This window comes from Medicago sativa, chromosome 4, assembly GCF_051527215.1.
Source record: "Medicago sativa cultivar Bolivia chromosome 4, Bolivia_mono, whole genome shotgun sequence".
Taxonomy (NCBI): Eukaryota; Viridiplantae; Streptophyta; class Magnoliopsida; order Fabales; family Fabaceae; genus Medicago; species Medicago sativa.
Window position 1 is genome coordinate 53,506,775 of NC_140752.1, and position 23,071 is coordinate 53,529,845.

Here is a 23,071-nt window from a genome sequence, read left to right on the forward strand (position 1 = left end):
TCATTCATAAGAATAGGTGCAGTATACCAATTAGGGAAACATAGGTGATTCGAAAGACCTGATCTCATCTCTCTCTTATTTTCTGACCGAATCTTTATTTTATGTTATTTAATTTTATGCAATCAAATCAAATCTACTGCCTAGTGGAAACAAAATAATTTATACATCCTAAATATTTACCATATTGCTGAATTGAGATTAACACAGTCCTCGTGGGATCGATATTTTTACTACTTCGATAGTATTTGGTGCACTTGTCAAACGTCTATCAATGCAAAAGGAGCTTAGTAATCACACTCAATGTGAGTTGTTAGTAAGTTTGAATTTTTGGAGAATGAATTGGAATTATAGTTTGGAAATTGAGAAATGATTATGGAATTATACTTTGATTAATTGTTGTTGATGTATTTTGAATGGTAATTGTTGATATAAGTGATTACACTTGAATACATGATTTTCAGACGAAATTTGTATGTTCTTTACTGACTCGTATATACCGATGTGTAATCCATAATCGAGTAATAATTGGATTTTTGGATTCCTCATTCAATTCCTTATAGTTTGGACACACATTTCGTATGATTCGGATTAGAAACAAATTCGGAAAATGTAATTGAAGTTGGTAAAATCCTGCTGGAATTTGGTTACGGGTTTTGGGACAGAGCTCCACTAAAATGGTAATAACTTTCTCTCTGTAACTCCGAATGAGGTGGTTCTTTTTGCTATGGTTAGCTAACAAAATTTCCGTCGTTTTGGCACCATTTTTACAAATTTTAGTCAAGTATTGAGGACTGGAGACAACTTTGAAGTAAGGGACCATATGCAGATTTTGTGCAGAATTTTGGGTTATGTTGCGATAGCTCGCCGAAGCGAGCATGAAGCCTCGCCTAGTGTGGAGGTTCCGAAGTGGATATTGAAGTGGACTTCGTGTAAGCCCAAACTCAGCATAATGTTCGATTTAGAAGTGAGTTCCTTTAGTTAGTAAACCCACCTTTGGGTAGTAAATTATTCCGTTAGAATGCTAATATGTGATTATGAATTATTAGAATATGTTGGCATGATTGTATCAATGCTAGATTCCCATTATTTTGTTCTAAAATTTCTTATGTTATTGTGCAATACTACTTTAGTCTTAAAGTTGGCATGATTGTATCAATGCATGATGACAGTAGTCATTACGTTATTTTAGTGTCATTTTTCATGATGTTTTGAGTTCACAAGCAAGCTTAAACAACAAGGAAAGCAAGAAAAATAGAAGATTTTGAAGAAACAGTTGTGTTGATGTTTTTATTGAGTCTGTAACAATTTTAGACAGCCTGGTGGTGTGAAAAGCAGTAATTCTGGAAGTGCTTAAAATAGACAATCGTGGCGCGATTTTGTAACCAGAATGAAGGTTTGGTTCTGCCATTCAATTCGTGGTATGATTTATGGTGGCGTGGCGCGATTTTGGACGCAGAAAAACTTGGCTATTTAAGCTGAAGCGAATTCCAGAAACAGAAACAAGGTTTACGATTTGAGAAGAGAAAAGTGCGATTTTGAGACCTAAAGACGGCTAGGAGGGCGATTTTTTCAACCTTCTATCAGTTCATGTATGTTTTGATTCCACTATTGATTATTCTATTTGTAAACTCAATTATGAGTAGCTAAATCTCTTAGAGATTAGGTCTGAGATGATTCTTTGTAACCCTAATTGATCCATGTTGTTGTGAAACTCTATTTATTGTGAATGACAATCTAGTTTTTATTCAATTCAATTGTTCTTAATGCTTTTTATATCATGATCAAATATAAACATGATTTAGTGAGAATGAATGACTACTGACCATAGCTTTCTACTTAGACCTAATTGAATTGTTCTAATAAATAGGGTTAGTCTAGGAATGGATAATCGTTTGTTAGTGATATTAGGTTAACGTGCTTAAACCTTCAAAGATTATTAGACCACCTAAGGAATTAGGGGTTGTAGTTTGAGAAGAGGGTCCTAACTCAAGGGATTGATTAGGACTATTTTGTTAACTATCGTGGAACTAGAAAATCATTCATAAGAATAGGTGCAGTATACCAATTAGGGAAACATAGGTGATTCGAAAGACATGATCGCATCTCTCTCTTATTTTCTAACCGAATCTTTATTTTATGTTATTTAATTTTATGCAATCAAATCAAATCTACTGCCTAGTGGAAACAAAATAATTTATACATCCTAAATATTTACCTTATTGCTGAATTGAGATTAACACAGTCCTTGTGGGATCGATATTTTTACTACTTTGATAGTATTTGGTGCACTTGTCAAACGTCTATCAATGCAAAAGGAGCTTAGTAATCACACTCAATGTGAGTTGTTAGTAAGTTTGAATTTTTGGAGAATGAATTGGAATTATAGTTTGGAAATTGAGAAATGATTATGGAATTATACTTTGATTAATTGTTGTTGATGTATTTTGAATGGTAATTGTTGATATAAGTGATTACACTTGAATTCATGATTTTGAGACGAAATTTGTATGTTCTTTACTGACTCGTATATACCGATGTGTAATCCATAATCGAGTAATAATTGGATTTTTGGATTCCTCATTCAATTCCTTATAGTTTGGACACAAATTTCGTATGATTCGGATTAGAAACGAATTCGGAAAATGTAATTGAAGTTGGTAAAATCCTGCTGGAATTTGGTTACGGGTTTTGGGACATAGCTCCACTAAAATGGTAATAACTTTCTCTCTGTAACTCCGAATCAGGTGGTTCTTTTTGCTATGGTTAGCTAACAAAATTTCCGTCGCTTTGGCACCATTTTTACAAATTTTAGTCAAGTATTGAGGTCTGGAGACAACTTTGAAGTAAGGGACCATATGCAGATTTTGTGCAGAATTTTGGGTTCTGTTGCGATAGCTCGCCGAAGCGAGCATGAAGCCTCGCCTAGTGTGGAGGTTCCGAAGTGGATATTGAAGTGGACTTCGTGTAAGCCCAAACTCAGCATAATGTTCGATTTAGAAGTGAGTTCCTTTAGTTAGTAAACCCACCTTTGGGTAGTAAATTATTCCATTAGAATGCTAATATGTGATTATGAATTATTAGAATATGTTGGCATGATTGTATCAATGCTAGATTCCCATTATTTTGTTCTAAAATTTCTTATGTTATTGTGCAATACTACTTTAGTCTTAAAGTTGGCATGATTGTATCAATGCATGATGACAGTAGTCATTACGTTATTTTAGTGTCATTTTTCATGATGTTTTGAGTTCACAAGCAAGCTTAAACAACAAGGAAAGCAAGAAAAATAGAAGATTTTGAAGAAACAGTTGTGTTGATGTTTTTATTGAGTCTGTAACAATTTTAGACAGCCTGGTGGTGTGAAAAGCAGAAATTCTGGAAGTGCTTAAAATAGACAATCGTGGCGCGATTTTGTAACCAGAATGAAGGTTTGGTTCTGCCATTGAATTCGTGGTATGATTTCTGGTGGCGTGGCGCGATTTTGGACGCAGAAAAACTTGGCTATTTAAGCTGAAGCGAATTCCAGAAACAGAAACAAGGTTTACGATTTGAGAAGAGAAAAGTGCGATTTTGAGACCTAAAGACGGCTAGGAGGGCGATTTTGAGACCTTCTATCAGTTCATGTATGTTTTGATTCCACTATTGATTATTCTATTTGTAAACTCAATTATGAGTAGCTAAATCTCTTAGAGATTAGGTCTGAGATGATTCTTTGTAACCCTAATTGATCCATGTTGTTGTGAAACTCTATTTATTGTGAATGACAATCTAGTTTTTATTCAATTCAATTGTTCTTAATGCTTTTTATATCATGATTAAATATAAACATGATTTAGTGAGAATGAATGACTACTGACCATAGCTTTCTACTTAGACCTAATTGAATTGTTCTAATAAACAGGTTTAGTCTAGGAATGGATAATCGTTTGTTAGTGATATTAGGTTAACGTGCTTAAACCTTCAAAGATTATTAGACCACCTAAGGAATTAGGGGTTGTAGTTTGAGAAGAGGGTCCTAACTCAAGGGATTGATTAGGACTATTTTGTTAACTATCGTGGAACTAGAAAATCATTCATAAGAATAGGTGCAGTATACCAATTAGGGAAACATAGGTGATTCGAAAGACCTGATCTCATCTCTCTCTTATTTTCTAACTGAATCTTTATTTTATGTTATTTAATTTTATGCAATCAAATCAAATCTACTGCCTAGTGGAAACAAAATAATTTATACATCCTAAATATTTACCTTATTGCTGAATTGAGATTAACACAGTCCTTGTGGGATCGATATTTTTACTACTTCGATAGTATTTGGTGCACTTGTCAAACGTCTATCAATGCAAAAGGAGCTTAGTAATCACACTCAATGTGAGCTGTTAGTAAGTTTGAATTTTTGGAGAATGAATTGGAATTATAGTTTGGAAATTGAGAAATGATTATGGAATTATACTTTGATTAATTGTTGTTGATGTATTTTGAATGGTAATTGTTGATATAAGTGATTACACTTGAATTCATGATTTTGAGACGAAATTTGTATGTTCTTTACTGACTCGTATATACCGATGTGTAATCCATAATCGAGTAATAATTGGATTTTTGGATTCCTCATTCAATTCCTTATAGTTTGGACACAAATTTCGTATGATTCGGATTAGAAACGAATTCGGAAAATGTAATTGAAGTTGGTAAAATCCTGCTGGAATTTGGTTACGGGTTTTGGGACATAGCTCCACTAAAATGGTAATAACTTTCTCTCTGTAACTCCAAATCAGGTGTTTCTTTTTGCTATGGTTAGCTAACAAAATTTCCGTCGTTTTGGCACCATTTTTACAAATTTTAGTCAAGTATTGAGGTCTGGAGACAACTTTGAAGTAAGGGAACATATGCAGATTTTGTGCAGAATTTTGGGTTCTGTTGCGATAGCTCGCCGAAGCGAGCATGAAGCCTCGCCTAGTGTGGAGGTTCCGAAGTGGATATTGAAGTGGACTTCGTGTAAGCCCAAACTCAGCATAATGTTCGATTTAGAAGTGAGTTCCTTTAGTTAGTAAACCCACCTTTGGGTAGTAAATTATTCCATTAGAATGCTAATATGTGATTATGAATTATTAGAATATGTTGGCATGATTGTATCAATGCTAGATTCCCATTATTTTGTTCTAAAATTTCTTATGTTATTGTGCAATACTACTTTAGTCTTAAAGTTGGCATGATTGTATCAATGCATGATGACAGTAGTCATTACGTTATTTTAGTGTCATTTTTCATGATGTTTTGAGTTCACAAGCAAGCTTAAACAACAAGGAAAGCAAGAAAAATAGAAGATTTTGAAGAAACAGTTGTGTTGATGTTTTTATTGAGTCTGTAACAATTTTAGACAGCCTGGTGGTGTGAAAAGCAGAAATTCTGGAAGTGCTTAAAATAGACAATCGTGGCGCGATTTTGTAACCAGAATGAAGGTTTGGTTCTGCCATTGAATTCGTGGTATGATTTCTGGTGGCGTGGCGCGATTTTGGACGCAGAAAAACTTGGCTATTTAAGCTGAAGCGAATTCGAGAAACAGAAACAAGGTTTACGATTTGAGAAGAGAAAAGTGCGATTTTGAGACCTAAAGACGGCTAGGAGGGCGATTTTTTCAACCTTCTATCAGTTCATGTATGTTTTGATTCCACTATTGATTATTCTATTTGTAAACTCAATTATGAGTAGCTGAATCTCTTAGAGATTAGGTCTGAGATGATTCTTTGTAACCCTAATTGATCCATGTTGTTGTGAAACTCTATTTATTGTGAATGACAATCTAGTTTTTATTCAATTCAATTGTTCTTAATGCTTTTTATATCATGATCAAATATAAACATGATTTAGTGAGAATGAATGACTACTGACCATAGATTTCTACTTAGACCTAATTCAATTGTTCTAATAAAGAGGGTTAGTCTAGGAATGGATAATCGTTTGTTAGTGATATTAGGTTAACGTGCTTAAACCTTCAAAGATTATTAGACCACCTAAGGAATTAGGGGTTGTAGTTTGAGAAGAGGGTCCTAACTCAAGGGATTGATTAGGACTATTTTGTTAACTATCGTGGAACTAGAAAATCATTCATAAGAATAGGTGCAGTATACCAATTAGGGAAACATAGGTGATTCGAAAGACCTGATCTCATCTCTCTCTTATTTTCTAACCGAATCTTTATTTTATGTTATTTAATTTTATGCAATCAAATCAAATCTACTGCCTAGTGGAAACAAAATAATTTATACATCCTAAATATTTACCTTATTGCTGAATTGAGATTAACACAGTCCTCGTGGGATCGATATTTTTACTACTTCGATAGTATTTGGTGCACTTGTCAAACGTCTATCAATGCAAAAGGAGCTTAGTAATCACACTCAATGTGAGCTGTTAGTAAGTTTGAATTTTTGGAGAATGAATTGGAATTATAGTTTGGAAATTGAGAAATGATTATGGAATTATACTTTGATTAATTGTTGTTGATGTATTTTGAATGGTAATTGTTGATATAAGTGATTACACTTGAATTCATGATTTTGAGACGAAATTTGTATGTTCTTTACTGACTCGTATATACCGATGTGTAATCCATAATCGAGTAATAATTGGATTTTTGGATTCCTCATTCAATTCCTTATAGTTTGGACACAAATTTCGTATGATTCGGATTAGAAACGAATTCGGAAAATGTAATTGAAGTTGGTAAAATCCTGCTGGAATTTGGTTACGGGTTTTGGGACATAGCTCCACTAAAATGGTAATAACTTTCTCTCTGTAACTCCAAATCAGGTGTTTCTTTTTGCTATGGTTAGCTAACAAAATTTCCGTCGTTTTGGCACCATTTTTACAAATTTTAGTCAAGTATTGAGGTCTGGAGACAACTTTGAAGTAAGGGACCATATGCAGATTTTGTGCAGAATTTTGGGTTCTGTTGCGATAGCTCGCCGAAGCGAGCATGAAGCCTCGCCTAGTGTGGAGGTTCCGAAGTGGATATTGAAGTGGACTTCGTGTAAGCCCAAACTCAGCATAATGTTCGATTTAAAGGTGAGTTCCTTTAGTTAGTAAACCCACCTTTGGGTAGTAAATTATTCCATTAGAATGTTAATATGTGATTATGAATTATTAGAATATGTTGGCATAATTGTATCAATGCTAGATTCCCATTATTTTGTTCTAAAATTTCTTATGTTATTGTGCAATACTACTTTAGTCCTAAAGTTGGAGGATAGAATTTGAATGGAAGTTTGAAATACATATAATTTGGAAAATTGAATTGTCGCATGTTTTGTTATTAATTTACTCTAAATTCTCTTTTATGTTATGAATATGTTTATGATAGTGTTGATGTTGGAGGAAATTGTTTAAACAAGGCCAATGATGAATTTACTTATATAAATGATTGAGAAAAATACTGGAATTTAACACTTGCCTTGGTTACTAGAATCGGTTACATTTTTAAAAAAAAAAAAAAAGATTTTACAAGAAAGTTTATCATGCCTAAATATAGCCATTGTTCGGCTAGGATATGAAATATTTATTTTTATTCGATTACGTAACCAGGAATGTTTTAAGATACTCAAACATGGATAGTAACATAAACATGTTCAAATTGACATTAATGCATATTTTCTTATTATGTGAAAAAGAATATTTAGCAATCCTCCAACTTAGGTGTCATTACATAATTATTGCACCTTGACATAAGAGATGTATTTAGATCGAGTATGTCACGCAAAACAATTCATGGGTAGATTTCCAATTAATGGAAGTAAAGAATCCTAGTTATAGAAGTTCGGCTTAATTAGTCGATTTAGTTTATCAGGATATGGGAAAAACTTATTACCGTTTTGGTATGGCATATGACAACGATATGCCTATAACCTGAATAGGTTAGTATCAGAATTAATTTCAGAATAAAGACGGAATCACTACATCTTTATTATCAGTTTCATGATGTTATTATTACAAGAAATTAATTAAGTTAAGTTATTCCTCTCTAACTCCCCGTTAGTAGTGGAGTTGAGGGTTATTTCAGTTATCAGAAAATATGTTTAGTCTGTGGCTTTTGCTATCCTCACCAGTTAGGATACAAAAGGTTCCCACTAGTTGGAATGGGCACTATCCGTGAGGATGACCCCACGATAATCAGAGGAGTCCGGTATCCCCGTCAGTTGGGCTCCCGCCAGTTGGAATTTTTACTGGTTAGCAGTGGAATAAATTTCGGGGTTACTCCACCTGGGTTTATTTCGTAAAATCAATTCAGATAATATTGTTTGTTTAACGCTAACATTTCTAACATAATATGATAGACATTATAACTATAATTATGAGTATGATTTCAGTATTAGTATCAGGATTGTATCAGTAATTCAGATAGCGATCCTAGTTATCCCCCAATCGCTCAGTTATACATGACAAAACTGTATAAACCCAAAAAGGGTTGAGTTTAGAGACCGATGGCGATCCTAGGTTCCCTCAGATTGCCTGCAGCCTAGGATATGTGGAACTCACTGAGACATCCCGTCTCACCCCAATTCCTTTTATTTTATTTCAGATCAGCAGGTTGTACGTGGCAAGGAGACAATACAGAAGGCTAAATGATATACTCTCACATGCTCGTGTCGTACTAGTTCAGATTATTTATTACGGTTCCAGACATGTATTCAGATAGCAAATGTATGATCCTGCAGTGATGTATATATTTATTCAGTTAAAAAACTTTTATTATTGTAATTTTAATGTATCCAGTACTAAATTTAACGCACATTCTAAATATTCTAGATAAGTTTAGTATGGGCTTTACAAGCATTCACATGTTTTAATTATACACTATCTTCACTTCATTATATACATATCATTAAATATACAACTTCATAATTACATATTCATTTATCCACTCTAAGACTTTCTTAAATTCAATATTAATTTCAATGATGTTTCATGGTTCACTCAAAAAGTTATATTGAAGTTTCATAAAAAAAATGTAGCATGACCTATGTGTAGTATTTTGATCATAACTAAAGTTCTAGAAATGATATTGGAGTCAAACCAAAGCCAAAATAAAGTTAACATTCTACAACTTAACTCAATCTCTTTTGAATCACCAAAATCAGTTCAAAAATGTGTTTTTCACCAAATATTTAATCACCTTTGAATCACTTAACTCAATCCCAACACACCCAAATCATTACAAAACATTATCCATGGTCAAAACATTTATATAATAAACACTTTCACCACTTCATAACACCAATTACACATCCAAAATCATAATTTCTATCAACTTTTCCAAAAAAATCATTTTTCACATAATCACAACTTAACCATGAACTTATCAATTAAATCTCATACAAACAGAACATTCCATACTCAATATCATAACAAGATTATAGAACTCGAATTAACATCATTCATAAACAACGTCATGATTTTCACTCAATTAAGTTAAAAACACTTAAACACCAACTTATCATAACCAAACATAGATTTTCTTACAACAACATGATTATATCACTTTTCATATATTCAAAATAACCACAATTAAAGGAGCACGAAAATCAACTTAATTCAACATCAATTTCATGAAAACATCAAGAACACAAATAATCTAAAACCTTACAATTGTTCATAAACCAATATGAAGAACATAACTTTTTCCCCCTCACCTCTGCCTACACAAGCTAAGTCTCCTAGCTCCAATCTTCCCATCTACTTTGATTCTCCTAAGCTCCTCCTTTTTCCCCCTTTAACTCTTCTTTCTTCTTTTCCTTTCTATATTCTCTCTCTGGCCTCTATTTTGTAAACTTACCAAATGATTTCACAACCCTAGTTTGTGACTACTACTAGTCTTATATACTCTCACAAATTGGGGTTAATTCACTTACTCCTATTGGACTTATTCATTATTCTTACTAACAAATAACACTACACATTCTAATTCACTTAATATCCTCTTTTACCATTTACTTCTATTTTATTAATTCCACAAAGTTACTACTAACCTCAATAAATTTTTCTCTTCTTCCAAATTACTAAAATGCTCTACACTCCAAAAATTACCAAAATACCCTTAATTCCTCTATTTCTAATAAAAACCCATTAACCCAACATTTAAACACATCAAACAAGCCAATAATTAATAAAACCACTAAAATAAAATAATAATATCCTAAAAATCGGGTCGTTACAATGAACACAATTCTCTAGTGTTTTGAGCTTGCCTCTATCCTTCTTGTTAAATTTGTGATGAGTTTCTTCGTTGGTATCCATGTAACAGACTTTTTTTTAGGTAGGCAATGGACTTTTTTTAGTTTAGGATAGGTAACCTTCCCTTTAAGTACTTGGGATTGCGGGTGGGAGCTGACCCAAGGTTGGATAATACTTGGAAACTTCTTGTCAACCTTATATGTATGTGTTAGTTATGATACGTATGAAAGAAAGTAATGATTGATTTTTGAAGCTTATAAGATTTAAGTTTAGATTTTCAACTTGTTAGCAACAAAGATATGATTTTATGGAGAAAAGGTCAATTTTTACGTAAAGGTTCAATATATTTGGTTGTTACCTAAAAATTTAATATTTTAAAGTAGTACCTTTAAAAAAAAACCGATTCATATCAGAAACAAAGATATGATTTTTATGGAGAAAAGTTCAATTTTTACCTATTGGTTCAATATATTTGGTTGTTACCAAAAAAAATTAAAATTTTATAGGACTACCTTTTGGAAAAAAAATTGTGATTCATATTAGAATGCTCTCAATTCCATTAATCATGTCAATGGAATGGGGCAAAGATGAGTTTTACCTTTTTCGTCTCCATCTCCGACTCTTATATACTTACATGTCGTCTTGCCCATATTCAACCGGGATGAGATATTGAATTTCATCCCAGTCCCCGATGGGTTTGGGTATTTCGGCCCAATCCATATCCCCACATTGAATATTTTTTTAATAAAAAAATAAGTTTTTTTTCCAGCTTCGAGGGCAATGTTGTAATACCTTTACGTTCAACATAACATTTCCTTTATTGAATGATTTGGTTTCTCCTTTAAATATCAATGGTATTTTTTATAACATGTCATATCAACATATAGTCAAACTATCAATATTCTAAATTAATTGATATTTCAAAATATCAAACCAAATTACATATGACTTCATTATATAATGAACACAAAAACAATAAGGGAAGTGAAGGTTTCTAGTTTAGGATAACCCAAAAAAAAATCAAACATAGAGCATAAAAAAACACCTCAAGGTAACGCTGACAGAGAGAGTGGAGATGATGTCGAGATCGAGAGGGACTCACGTTGTAAATTTGTTAGAGTGATACCAATTGAGAAGAGATGATGGCGATTGATGGATATGGTGATGGAGAAGAGAGAGACCGAGAGTGTGAGATGTGGAGGAGAATAGAGAATTCAAAGAACTGAGTGAGTTTCGTCAGACAGACCGAGACTATGAGTGCGTGTGTGAAATGGTTTAAGTTTCGAGTTTCTATTTATATAAAAGGGTAATAAATTAATTTTTTAAATTTGGGACGAGTTTGTGTATGAGTTTAGGGTGGCTACATATATCCTCATTACCCACCCTGTACCTGTGTTCTGAAATCAGGAAAAATCCATACCAAAACTCAATCAAAGCGGGAAGTCCCCGTCAAATTGAATGGTTTTGACGGGTATCTATGGGTACGGATTTTACTTCGATGCATAAATTCCATATTATCATTTTTTTTAAATTATAAATGATTTAAATTTTAAAAGTAAGTTTATCTCATATGAACCTTTAAAAAATATACAAAGGTTTACCCTTCGAAGCTGCCTTAAAATTGCGAGGAATGATAACTCTACACCCATTTTTAGAAAAACGTTTGGGACAACCATTTCTTTCCTCTTTTTTAAAGAGAAAAACAATAGAGATACAAAGAGGGACAAAGAGAATAATAACACAATATGAGAGAAAATTGTTACAAAAGTTGTCACAAAATAGTTGTACACATATCATTTTTCTAAAATTATATGTATTTAGTAAATTTAAAATGTATAATCAAGGTTTTTCTCAAACATGCATTTTCTTTTGGTCAATTAGCCTAGTGGTTAGGGCTAACACATTTTAAATATAGAGAAGTGTGGAGTCTGAAGTTCAAACCCAACCCCTGTATAATATTCTCCTTGTAGCTAGCAACTGACTTGCGCATACATGATCACAACCACACCCATAAATATCATTAATAACATTTATCTGTTTCCATATTTTTTTTAGGGTTATATATTTATAGTTTTATAGTATAATTTTCAATTAAAATGTGATAAAGTTCTGTAATGCCCATGGCTGACAAGGAATTGTAGTGGTCGGTGGTGGGCATGGCAATGGGGCGGGGTGGGGACGGGTTAGACCTTCTCCGTCCCCATACCCGATTCTCATATACTTACCCGTTACACTACCCATACCCAATGGGGATGAGAAATTGAATCTCATCCCCGTCCCCGACGGGTTTAGGTATCCCCATCCCCATCCCCGCATTTTTAATACAGGGACCATTTTTTAAATGACCCCTATTTGCAGGGACTAAACACATATTAAATTTTTTTGCAAACCTAAAAGTAATGTCGTAATAAATTATCCAACAATATGTTCACTTTAACATTTGTTAGACCGAATGATTTAGTTGTTCCTTTAAATATCAATGGAAGTTTTTATAACATGACAATTATCAAACAAAATAACATGGCATATCAACATAAAATAATTTTCTACATTCGGGACGGGTTTGAGTATGGGTTCGGGGTGGGTACCTATGTTACTCGTCCCATACCCGTGTTTTGAAATCGGGGAAAACCCGAACTCATACCCAAACCCAATCAAAACGAAGAATACCCGTCAAATTGGGTTTGGTTCGGGCCGGTAACCGCGGGTATGTGTTTTGTTGCCATGCCTAGTCGGTGGTGCACAAGGTATGACAATGTACGGCTCCTGACAGCTTTTAGCCAAATCGAATCCACATCAGAATGAGAGAGATCCTGAGGCCATGCAGATACGTGATTTCATGGTTGAAGGTAGGCATATAAGAATTGTTTGGTACTACCTATACCAACAAGATGCATTTTCATTTGATAGCCCAACCCATAAGAATTCCACAGTTGAGCGTGCTTGACTTGGAGCAATTTTGGGATGGGTAACCTTCTAGGAAGATTTCCAGAAAGCATGCGAGTGAGGACAAACCACACTGGAAAGACTTGTGTTGGTATGTGAGGTCAGTCGGCAATCCTGAAAAGCAGTGTTGGATTTTACAAGTGGTATTAGAGCAGACCTCTCTTAGTATGATGTAGTTTGGGGATGAACCAAGTTGAAACAGGTAGGCATGTAACGCCCGAGGCTGAGGAGGCGGATAGTGGTTATCAGTAGGGGTGTTCAAATCCAAACCGATCTAAAATAAAACCGCAAACCGATCCAAAAAATCCGAAAACCGCAAAAAACCGAATGTTTTTGGATGTGTCTGGATGTTGTTTTGGAAAAACCGCTATGATCGGATCGGATTTCAGATTGCCGTTTCAAAACCGAACCGAACCAAACCGAACCGCAAAAGTAAATTTTTATACTTATTTATTATTTTATTAGTATTATATATTGCATTAATATATTTCTTATTGGTATTTAATCTTATATATTGCATTAATTTAATCTATATTATTACTACTTCATTTATTTCAAATATAATCAATCATTTTCATTGTGTAATGTTAAATTTTTTAATAAATTTGTGTCATGTTTTGTATCAAACATATTATTTTATGGTGTATGAGTAATATTAATATTAATAAAAAAATTACATGTTGCACTTTGGATATCCAAAAACTGATCCAAATTAAACCGCATATATTTGGATCGGATCGGTTCGGATTTTTTTAACATAATCATCCAAACCGAACCGAACCGCACATGATTTTTATTTTGGATCGGTTGATTTTTTACCTCAAAACCGATCCAAACCGAACCGCGAACACCCCTAGTTATCAGTGCATAAGGCATGGCAATGTGCAGCTCTTGGCAACTTCTAGGCAAATCGAATCCACATCAGAATGAGTGGGATCCTCAGGTCGTGCATGTACGTGACTGCATGATTGAAGAAAGACTTAAAAGAATTATTTGGTACTACCTATACTAATAAGATGCATCTTCTTTTCAGAAGCCAAATCCAAAAGAATTCCACATTAAGTGTGCTTGACTTGGAGCAATTTTGGGATGGAAAATTTTCTCCGAAGTTTCTCGTGTTGGTGTGTGGAGTCAGTCGACAGTCCTAAAAGCAATATGGGATGTTACATGTTCCTTAAGAAAAGACTTTAGGATAATTATTTAAATATAAAATAATACATTTCTTTTCTTGCATTTTATCCAATATTGTAGTAAGATCATATATTAAAAAATGTTGGACAAAAAATGAAGAGTGTATAAGTCCACCACTTGAATTAGGATAAATATTTTCTTGAGAATAATTTCAATGTGCATTAACAGTGTAATAATTTTTACACATGCATCCAACTAAATCATACAAAATAGATATTTTTAGAGATATTTCAATAACTAAACTAAAAATAGGACATCATGTGTAAAAAGATTTTACACCATCAGTATATGCAAATTAAATTGTTTTATATTATAGTAATAAATATTTCCTATTTAATTTAGGATATAAAATTAAATTAATGTATTCCACCAAATTAAAATATATATATATATATATATATATATATATATGATTTGTCTGTTAGTTTCCATTCTTTGACTCGTGTGCACTCTAGTATGAATTGGCAGAAGGCGAGGATGAATTGGGTTAAGGAAGGTGACGCCAATTCTAAGTTCTTTCATAATGTGATGTCTAATAGAAAGAGAAGGAATTTTATTCATTTGGTTCTTGTTGATGGGGTCTTAGTCGAAGGTGTTCAAAATATTGTAACACGGTCTTTGAACATTTTGCAAATCATTACCATGCTCGTGATGTTAATCAACCTGGGGTGGAGGGATTGAATTTCCGAAAACTGACAGTTACTCAGGGTGGGGGATTGACTCGCCTTTTTTCTTTAGAGGAGGTGAAACGAGATGTTTAGGACTGCGAGAGTTTTAAAAGTCCAGGACCTGATGGCATAAACTTTGGCTTCATTAAAGAGTTTTGGCAAGAATTGAAAGATGATTTTGAGATTTTTGAGCGATTTTCACCGAAACGGGGAGTTGTCGAAAGGTGTCAATTCGACATTTATTGCTTTGATTCCAAAGGTGGATAGTCCTCAAAGGCTTGCTGATTACCGCCCTATTTCTTTGGTTGGGTGTTTGTATAAAGTGTTGGCAAAGGTTCTAGCGAATAGGCTTCGTGAAGTTATTGGGTATGTGGTGTCAGATGCTCAGTCCGCCTTCGTTCGTGGTAAACAGATTTTAGATGGTATTCTTATTGCTAATGAGGTAGTCGATGAGGCTAGGCGTTTGAAGAAGGAATTATTGTTGTTTAAAGTTGACTTTGAAAAAGCTTATGACTTTGTGGACTTAAATTATTTGAATTCGGTGATGATTAGCATGAATTTTCCAACTCTTTGGCGTAAGTGGATTGCAGAGTGTGTTGGGTCAGCTACTGCTTCGGTCCTTGTTAACGGGAGTCCAACAGAAGAGTTCCGTATTGAGAGGGGACTTCGACAAGGGGATCCTCTCTCTCCGTTTTTATTCCTATTAACTGCTGAAGGATTTGATGCCTTGATGATGGCTGCAGTGTCACATTCTTTGTTTCAGCTATATGGGATTGGTGGACAAGGGGAGGTCAAGCTATCCCATTTACAGTTTGCGGACGACACTCTTATTATTGGTGAAAAATGTTGGTTGAATGTTCGATCGATCAGGGCTGTGTTGTTATTACTTGAGGAGGTTTCGGGGATAAAGGTAAATTTCAATAAGAGTATGCTGACAGGTGTGAATATCCCTTCGACTTGGCTGACAGAAGCAGCTTCAGTGTTAAATTGTCGAATTGGGTCGCTGCCTTTTGTTTATTTGGGGTTACCGATTGGTGGTGGTAGTAGGAAGTTAAGTTTTTGGAAACATGTGGTTGACCGCATAGTGGCTCGATTATCGGCGTGGAATAATCAGTTTTTGTCATTTGGTGGTCGTCTGGTTCTCCTGAAATCTGTCATGTCCTCTCTTCTGGTTTACTTTCTTTCTTTTTTCAAGGCCCCTGCAAGTATCATCTCTTCTAGTGAATCTATTTTTAAAAAAAAATTGTTTGGGGGGGGGGGGGGGGTTGTGAGGTTTCAAACAAAAATTGCTTTGGTTCATTGGGACTCTATTTGTTTACCTGTGGATCATGGTGGTTTGGGGGTTAGGAAGTTACTAGAATTTAATGTGGCGTTAATAGGTAAATGGTGTTGGAGGTTGTTGCTAGATAAGGAAGGGTTATGGTATAGGGTGTTAAAAGCTCGTCATGGAGAGGTGGGTGGTCATATTTAGGAGGGGGTGAACTGTGTCTGGTTGGTGGAGGATGTTGTGTCAGGTGCGGGAAGGAGTAGGGTCGGGTCTAGGGAATTGGTTTGATGACAATACAAGACGGATGGTAGGTAATGGTAGGGATACCTTCTTTTGGACTGATAGCTGGTTAGGTGGAGTTCCATTAAAGCTCCAATTCAGCCGCCTTTTTGAGTTATCAGTGCACAAGGAGTATTCGGTGGAGGATATAGAGAGTTTGGGGTGGGAGGAAGGACGTGGTGCGTGGAGTTGGCGGAGAAGATTGTTGGCGTGGGAGGAGGAGAGTGTGAGGGAGTGTGCGGCTTTGTTGAATAATGTTATTTTGCAGGTTAATATTAAGGATACTTGGAGGTGGCTTTTAGACCCTACTGTTACTCGGTTCGTGGGACTTATAGATTTCTGACATCAACTAATGAACCGATTAATGGCGTAGTATTTAACAATGTTTGGCATAAGCTAGTTCCTTCAAAAGTTTCTATTTTTGCTTGGCGTCTTCTTTAAAACAGAATTCCAACAAGAATAAATTTGGTGCGCAGACATGTTCTTCAACCTGATAACAACTTGTGTGTTAGCGGATGTGGAGTCATAGAGACGACGGATCATCTGTTCGTTGGTTGTAGTGTTTTTGGGACGGTTTGGCAGTTAATTTGTAAATGGCTTGGTATCTCGTTTGTTTGTCCAGGGTCGATCAATTACCACTTTATACAGTTTATTCACTTGGCGGGAATGCCGCGATCATCTCATATTTATTTTAAGGTTATTTGGCTTGCTTCTACTTGGGCAATTTGGAAGGATAGAAACAACCGCGTCTTTACTAATGAGGTTATTGATATTCATAACATCCTCGAAAAAGTGAAACGCAATTCATTCTTATGGATTTCTTCGAATATAACTCCAATTGCTTTTGATTTTCATGATTGGTGGAGACACCCACTTTTGTGTATGGGTGTCATGTAATTTTGTTTTTATTTGTTGGTGGTGGCATCCGTTGGTTTGGTGCCTTTTTTTCTTTTTGTATCAGATATTGGGTGTTTCATCATTATTAGCACACATTGTGCGGGGTGAATAACCTTTCCTTTGAGCAATATATATATATATATTAATTACATGTTTTTCTTATTAAATGACTGACATTTTCTAGAAAACCTTTAAAGAAACGAAAAATTAGAAAAATTCATTAAAAATGTAGCTGTTTTCTTTTGTAGGAAAAACTGTTGCTAGTTAAAATACCGCTATACTAAAAGTTGTATATTTAATTTTTAAATTATTTTTGAGAGGTTAATTTTTAATTTATATTTCTCAATTCATGAATCATAAAATTAAGGAATTAAAAAAAAAAAAAAAAGAGAAGTAGTCAACGAAAAGGTATATTTTCTTAATATCACTATATTAAAGATTGTATATTTTATTTTTATTGTGTACTTCTAAATTCATTTATCCTAATGAAAAAAATTTAAAAAAAAAAGAAGGAATATTTCTCAATTATATTATACATTTGTTCATTAAAGTAAATTCAACCTCTGACTTGGTCAAATACTCACTATCTAGAACTTAATGGAAGGAGTTTAACGACAAAATAAATAACTTAATAATTATAAAAAAAAAATAATCATTTTTTTATTTAGAAAAATACAACTATTTTTTTTAGGTAAACTAGGAGAGAGGACAGGCATCAAGGAGAAGCAACGACATCCCAACTAGATTAGCACCCCGATGAGCTAAAAAACAAGCGAACCAATTTTTTTTAGGCTAAAGTGCAACTTTGGCCCCTTATCTTTCAAAAAGTTGCGATTTTGATCCCCTAACTTTGAAAACTACGATTTTGGCCCCCTAACTTTGAAAACTGCTGAGAAGGCGACACGTGTCCAAAAAAAGGGGCCATTTTGAAAAGATAAGGGGCCAGAATCGCAACATTTTGAAAAGATAAGGGGTCAATAGACATATTTCCCTTAAGTTAGGGGGTTAAAAGAGCATATTTCCCTAAACATGGGGGACCAAAATTGTAGTTTTCATACTTAGGGGGCCAAAATCGCAACTTTTTGAATGATAGGGGGCCAAAGTTGCACTTTAGCCTTTTTTTTAATAAGGCCAGAGCATAATAACATCAAGAAAGAGAATGGATGATTTCTCAACTATACTATAATCTTGTGTCAAGAGCTCATAAATATTATTAAAAAAAACTAGGAGGACATAAACCTAACCCAGTAAAAACATACAAATGTTCAAGACAACCCAAACGGGCATTACAAACATTTTAAGCCACACATGATCCAACCTCCAATGATTAATCCTAAATAAACAAAGGTCAGTTATCCGGTGTATGAACCAACCGTCAACACAAAAAAGTCCAAGAACCAACAACTCTCTGCAGCGAGACCGAAACAATAAAATATATAAATGTGTAATATATTTATCATATAATACATTTTTGGATGAATTAAATAATTTACTTATATATTAATCATGATTTAGTCTATATATATATTATAAAAATGTTCTCGTCAACAAAAGATTAACCATGAACTTTGAACAAACCACATTAAATATTTGTTTATTGTGTGTAACATAATATTATTTCAATTTCTTTTAAACAACTAAAATATTGTTAAAAATTAGACAAAACCACAAGCTATGTGAGGGAGGGCACAAATGATACAATGGAGCACAAACAATCAAGCAGAACACCAAAACCAGGGGCACCACATCAGGAGCTAAAACCTAGGGGCAAACTAAAACATAAATATTTGTCAACCATATTATGAATCTAATATTTTATTTCAACCTAATATTTTAAATAGACAAACTATTTTCCAACCATTTTATCATAAGATTAATAATATTGTTTGTCAACATATTTTTCATTTAAAATAAGTGTTCACGCTTTACACGTGAACACCTTAGTTAAATCGAAGTTGTCTTGCCTAAAATACCCTTCAAATTCATATCCTTTTGCCACTGCTGACTCGACAAAAAAAATCCTATAAAATGCCATAAGGTGTTCGACTTTTTCACTCATCTCACTTTTCTCACTTTTTTGTTTTATCCTTCAAATTTGTGGTGTTTTGTACTTATTGCGTGTAACAATTTTTTGAAAAGTGGGGGTTTTGATTGTGTAACTTGTAAGGTTGCAAGAAATGGAAAACTCTCAAAAGCATAATGGGAGTTTGGGTGTAAACCCAACAGGGAAGAACAAAAGAAAGATTTCTTTTCAACAAACAATTGATGATGGAAACGATATTATACCCAATGGTAAATATCTCTATCCTCATTCGGATCATTATGTGGTTCACAAAGATGAATTCAAGAGTTTTGTTCAGCACATTACGGGAAATAAATCAAATGCATTAAGGCCACCAGATCCTGTTCAGGTTTCGGCTCCAGCATCTCCCTCACAGGCACAGCACAATGCACTTCCAGCACATCCTGTGCATCCTATTACTGGTAATCCTCTTGTTGACAATTCACAGAGTAATCTTGTTGAGTTTCCAATATCTGCTTCGATGAGAAACTCTCAAGACTTACAGCCGCTAAACATTGGTAATTCAGGAGGTAATCAATTTCAATCTTACCCTAATCAATTACAATCCTTCAACAATATAAATGTTCAATATAATCCAATAATTACATCTCAAGAACATTATTATCCTATTAATGGTAGCAACCAATTTGTGAATGGTTTCAATTCCTCACAAACAAATGCTAATACCCAACTTCTGAATGGTTTCCCTTCATTACAAACAAATGTGGCTAATCCTTCAATGTCTCTTAATTGTTCCAATCAAACTTTTAATGTTAACAACAATAACCAACTTGTTAATGGTTTCCCTTACACACCAAAATCTCAGGAAAAGGTTACAAGGTTGCAAAAGGTTCGGCCTCCACCATTGTCCATTGTAAGGCCACCAATTCCGGCCATGGTTTCGACACTAGTACCTCCTTCACAAGCTCCAAACAATACACTTCTAAGAAATCATGTGCAATCTGTTAATAGTCCTCCTATTGTTTATAACTCACCAAATAATCTCATTGAGTCACCATTGTCAGCTTTCATGAGAAACTTTCAAGACCCAGTAATGAACTTTGATGATTCAAGAGGTAACCAGTTTCAACAGTACCCTGCTCAACCACAAGTATTCAACAACATAAATGCTCAATATCAGCCAATAATTCAATCTCAGGAATATTACGATCCTCTGAATGGTAGTAACCAAGTTATGAATAGTTTCCCTTCAACACAAACAAATATGTCTAATCCTTCAGTGTCTCTGAATGCTACCAATCCAACTCTCCCTACGAACGACAATAACCAACATGTGATTGGTTTTTCTTCCTCACTAACAAATGACTCCCTATCACCAACTTCTGAATTTATATTGCCTTCACCAGAAAATAACATGAATTTCCTATCCCCCCAGTCACCTTATAGGCATCTACTATCACCAAGCCTTTTTTCTTCGCCTCCATCGCCTGAATACCCTTTATATTCACATTTAGTTCTCAATCCCCCGTCTCCACTTTCTTCAAGCCTTTTTCCTTCTACTACAAGTCCTAAGAGGCTAGATTATCATTAGTCTGGTCATTCTTCATTAAGGGTGCTCCATTCTAGCAAAATTTATCTTATTCACAGTCTCATAAGAGTTTTTTATGTAGGGATACTATTTTGTAATATAAATAAATAAATACAAGGGGATTTCTTGTCATAATGTCTTCTTTTATTGTTATATTTCTTTACTATGTATGGAATTAGTTTTTAAATATTGATTTTATGTGGCAAGTGATTTTGCAATAAAATATATTATGTACTTCTTCAACATTTATATTCCTAGTTGTTCGATGGTTGTTTTGGATGATTTTGTTTGCTAACATGAATTGAGGAAAAGAATAAGAAAAATCATAACTTTTGTACCAAATTTGAGTGAATTGACTAGCCTTCTTTTGGAATTATTTACGTTTTTCTTATATAGTAGACAAAAAGTGTGCAGGTACTAACAATCATTTTATGAAAGCAAGGATTGTACTATTTTCAGACGATTCCTTTATGTATATTGTGCACGCTTAGAAATTCTTAAATTAAATTGGAATATCTAGATTTTTCAAATTGAATCTACCAACATATTTATAGATTTTCAAAGTACATGGTTTGCCTATTGCATTATTGGTTCAAAATTGAGATATCGATTAAATTTTCTTATTTTTTATACTAGTATTCCATTTCAAAGTTTAGTTATAAGTTTGTGAAGATTTGTTTTGGTTTGATTTCTATTCTTTGTTTGAAACCAGTAACATGACTTGTGGTAATGTAATTCCGTGAGCTCCCCTCTCAATTTTACTTTTAATACATCTCTTTCACAAAAACATCTATTTATAATCAGCAATGATAGGTTGACACCCTTAATGTGTACACTCATTTGTACCACTCTAAAAAAAGAATGTTAACCAAATATATAGTTTGTGTGACCACATATTTTTAGTTGCATGACCACAATTTGTTCAGAATTTATTTGGTTAACTAAGTCAAAAAATAGTGGTCACGCGCATTTTAGTTGAGTGACCATATTTTTCAACTTCTAAATGTGGTCACGCAACAGAAAAAATGTGATCACACAGACTATATATTTGGTTAACTGAAATTTTTCAAAGTGATACAAAGGGGTGTACATATTAATTGTGTCAACCTATCTTTATTCGTTCATAATTCACTTTATCATCATTTTCATTTAAAGTGGTAAAATGATGAGCATCCTTTTCATTTAAAAATATTATAAATTATTTTTTATGTATCTTGCAAGCTTCTGTTGCGCTTCCTTTTTTATACCACACGGTCTAACGAACAACTCCAAGCTTCTGTTGCGCTTCTCTGATAAAACCATTATCTTATTTTGGATAATATTCTTCCCTTTGGTTCCTGTTGTTTTTGGATTCCCAAACTGTTGTATTTTGGTTTTTCAAATTCTATTTTCTACCGAAGTTGTTACTAGGTTGAGTCACGACCAGGTCGCTCTCTTTAAGACGTTTCGTGGCACTGCCCAAAATTGTGCAAAGCAGACTATCAACCACGTCGCCTCCAGGATAAAACAAGCCCAGCTACAACTGTTCGATTAACTACTGCACTGTAGAAAACTGTTCGAGAATTACACCTCCAATATGGTACCAAGACCATTCTTTTAATATTGAAACCACTTTAATATGGTATTGTTACCACTCTGTTATGGTGCTGAGACCATTCAAATATGGTGTTATCACCATTCTAGCTTTAATTTCTCCAAAACATCAATATGGCACTAGGACCACTCAAATATGGTGATACCACCATTTCTCCTCAAATAGAAAAAATATTTTTATAATATTTATATACAGTTAAGATCATTCTTGATTCCGACGGGACATTGTTATTCCAAATAGGGACTATGATCTTAAAAGTACTCTTTATTCCGAAGGGACGTATAGTACCGAAGGGACTATGTTTTTAAGACCATTCTTAATTCCGAAGGGACATTAAACCGAAAAGGGACTATGGTCTTAAGAACACTCTTAATTCCGAAGGGACCGA

General features: G+C 34.0%; 1 long non-coding RNA gene across 1 annotated transcript in view; it reads left to right on the plus strand.

Moving 5' to 3' along the window:
• LOC146929823 (uncharacterized) overlaps window positions 1–8,817 on the plus strand; it is a 68,165-nt gene extending 59,348 nt beyond the window's left edge. Inside the window, exon 2 of the long non-coding RNA XR_015008295.1 lies at window positions 8,579–8,817. This is a non-coding gene — a long non-coding RNA (uncharacterized LOC146929823). The remainder of the gene's footprint in view (window positions 1–8,578) is intronic.
• The last annotated feature ends 14,254 nt before the right edge of the window (window positions 8,818–23,071 follow it).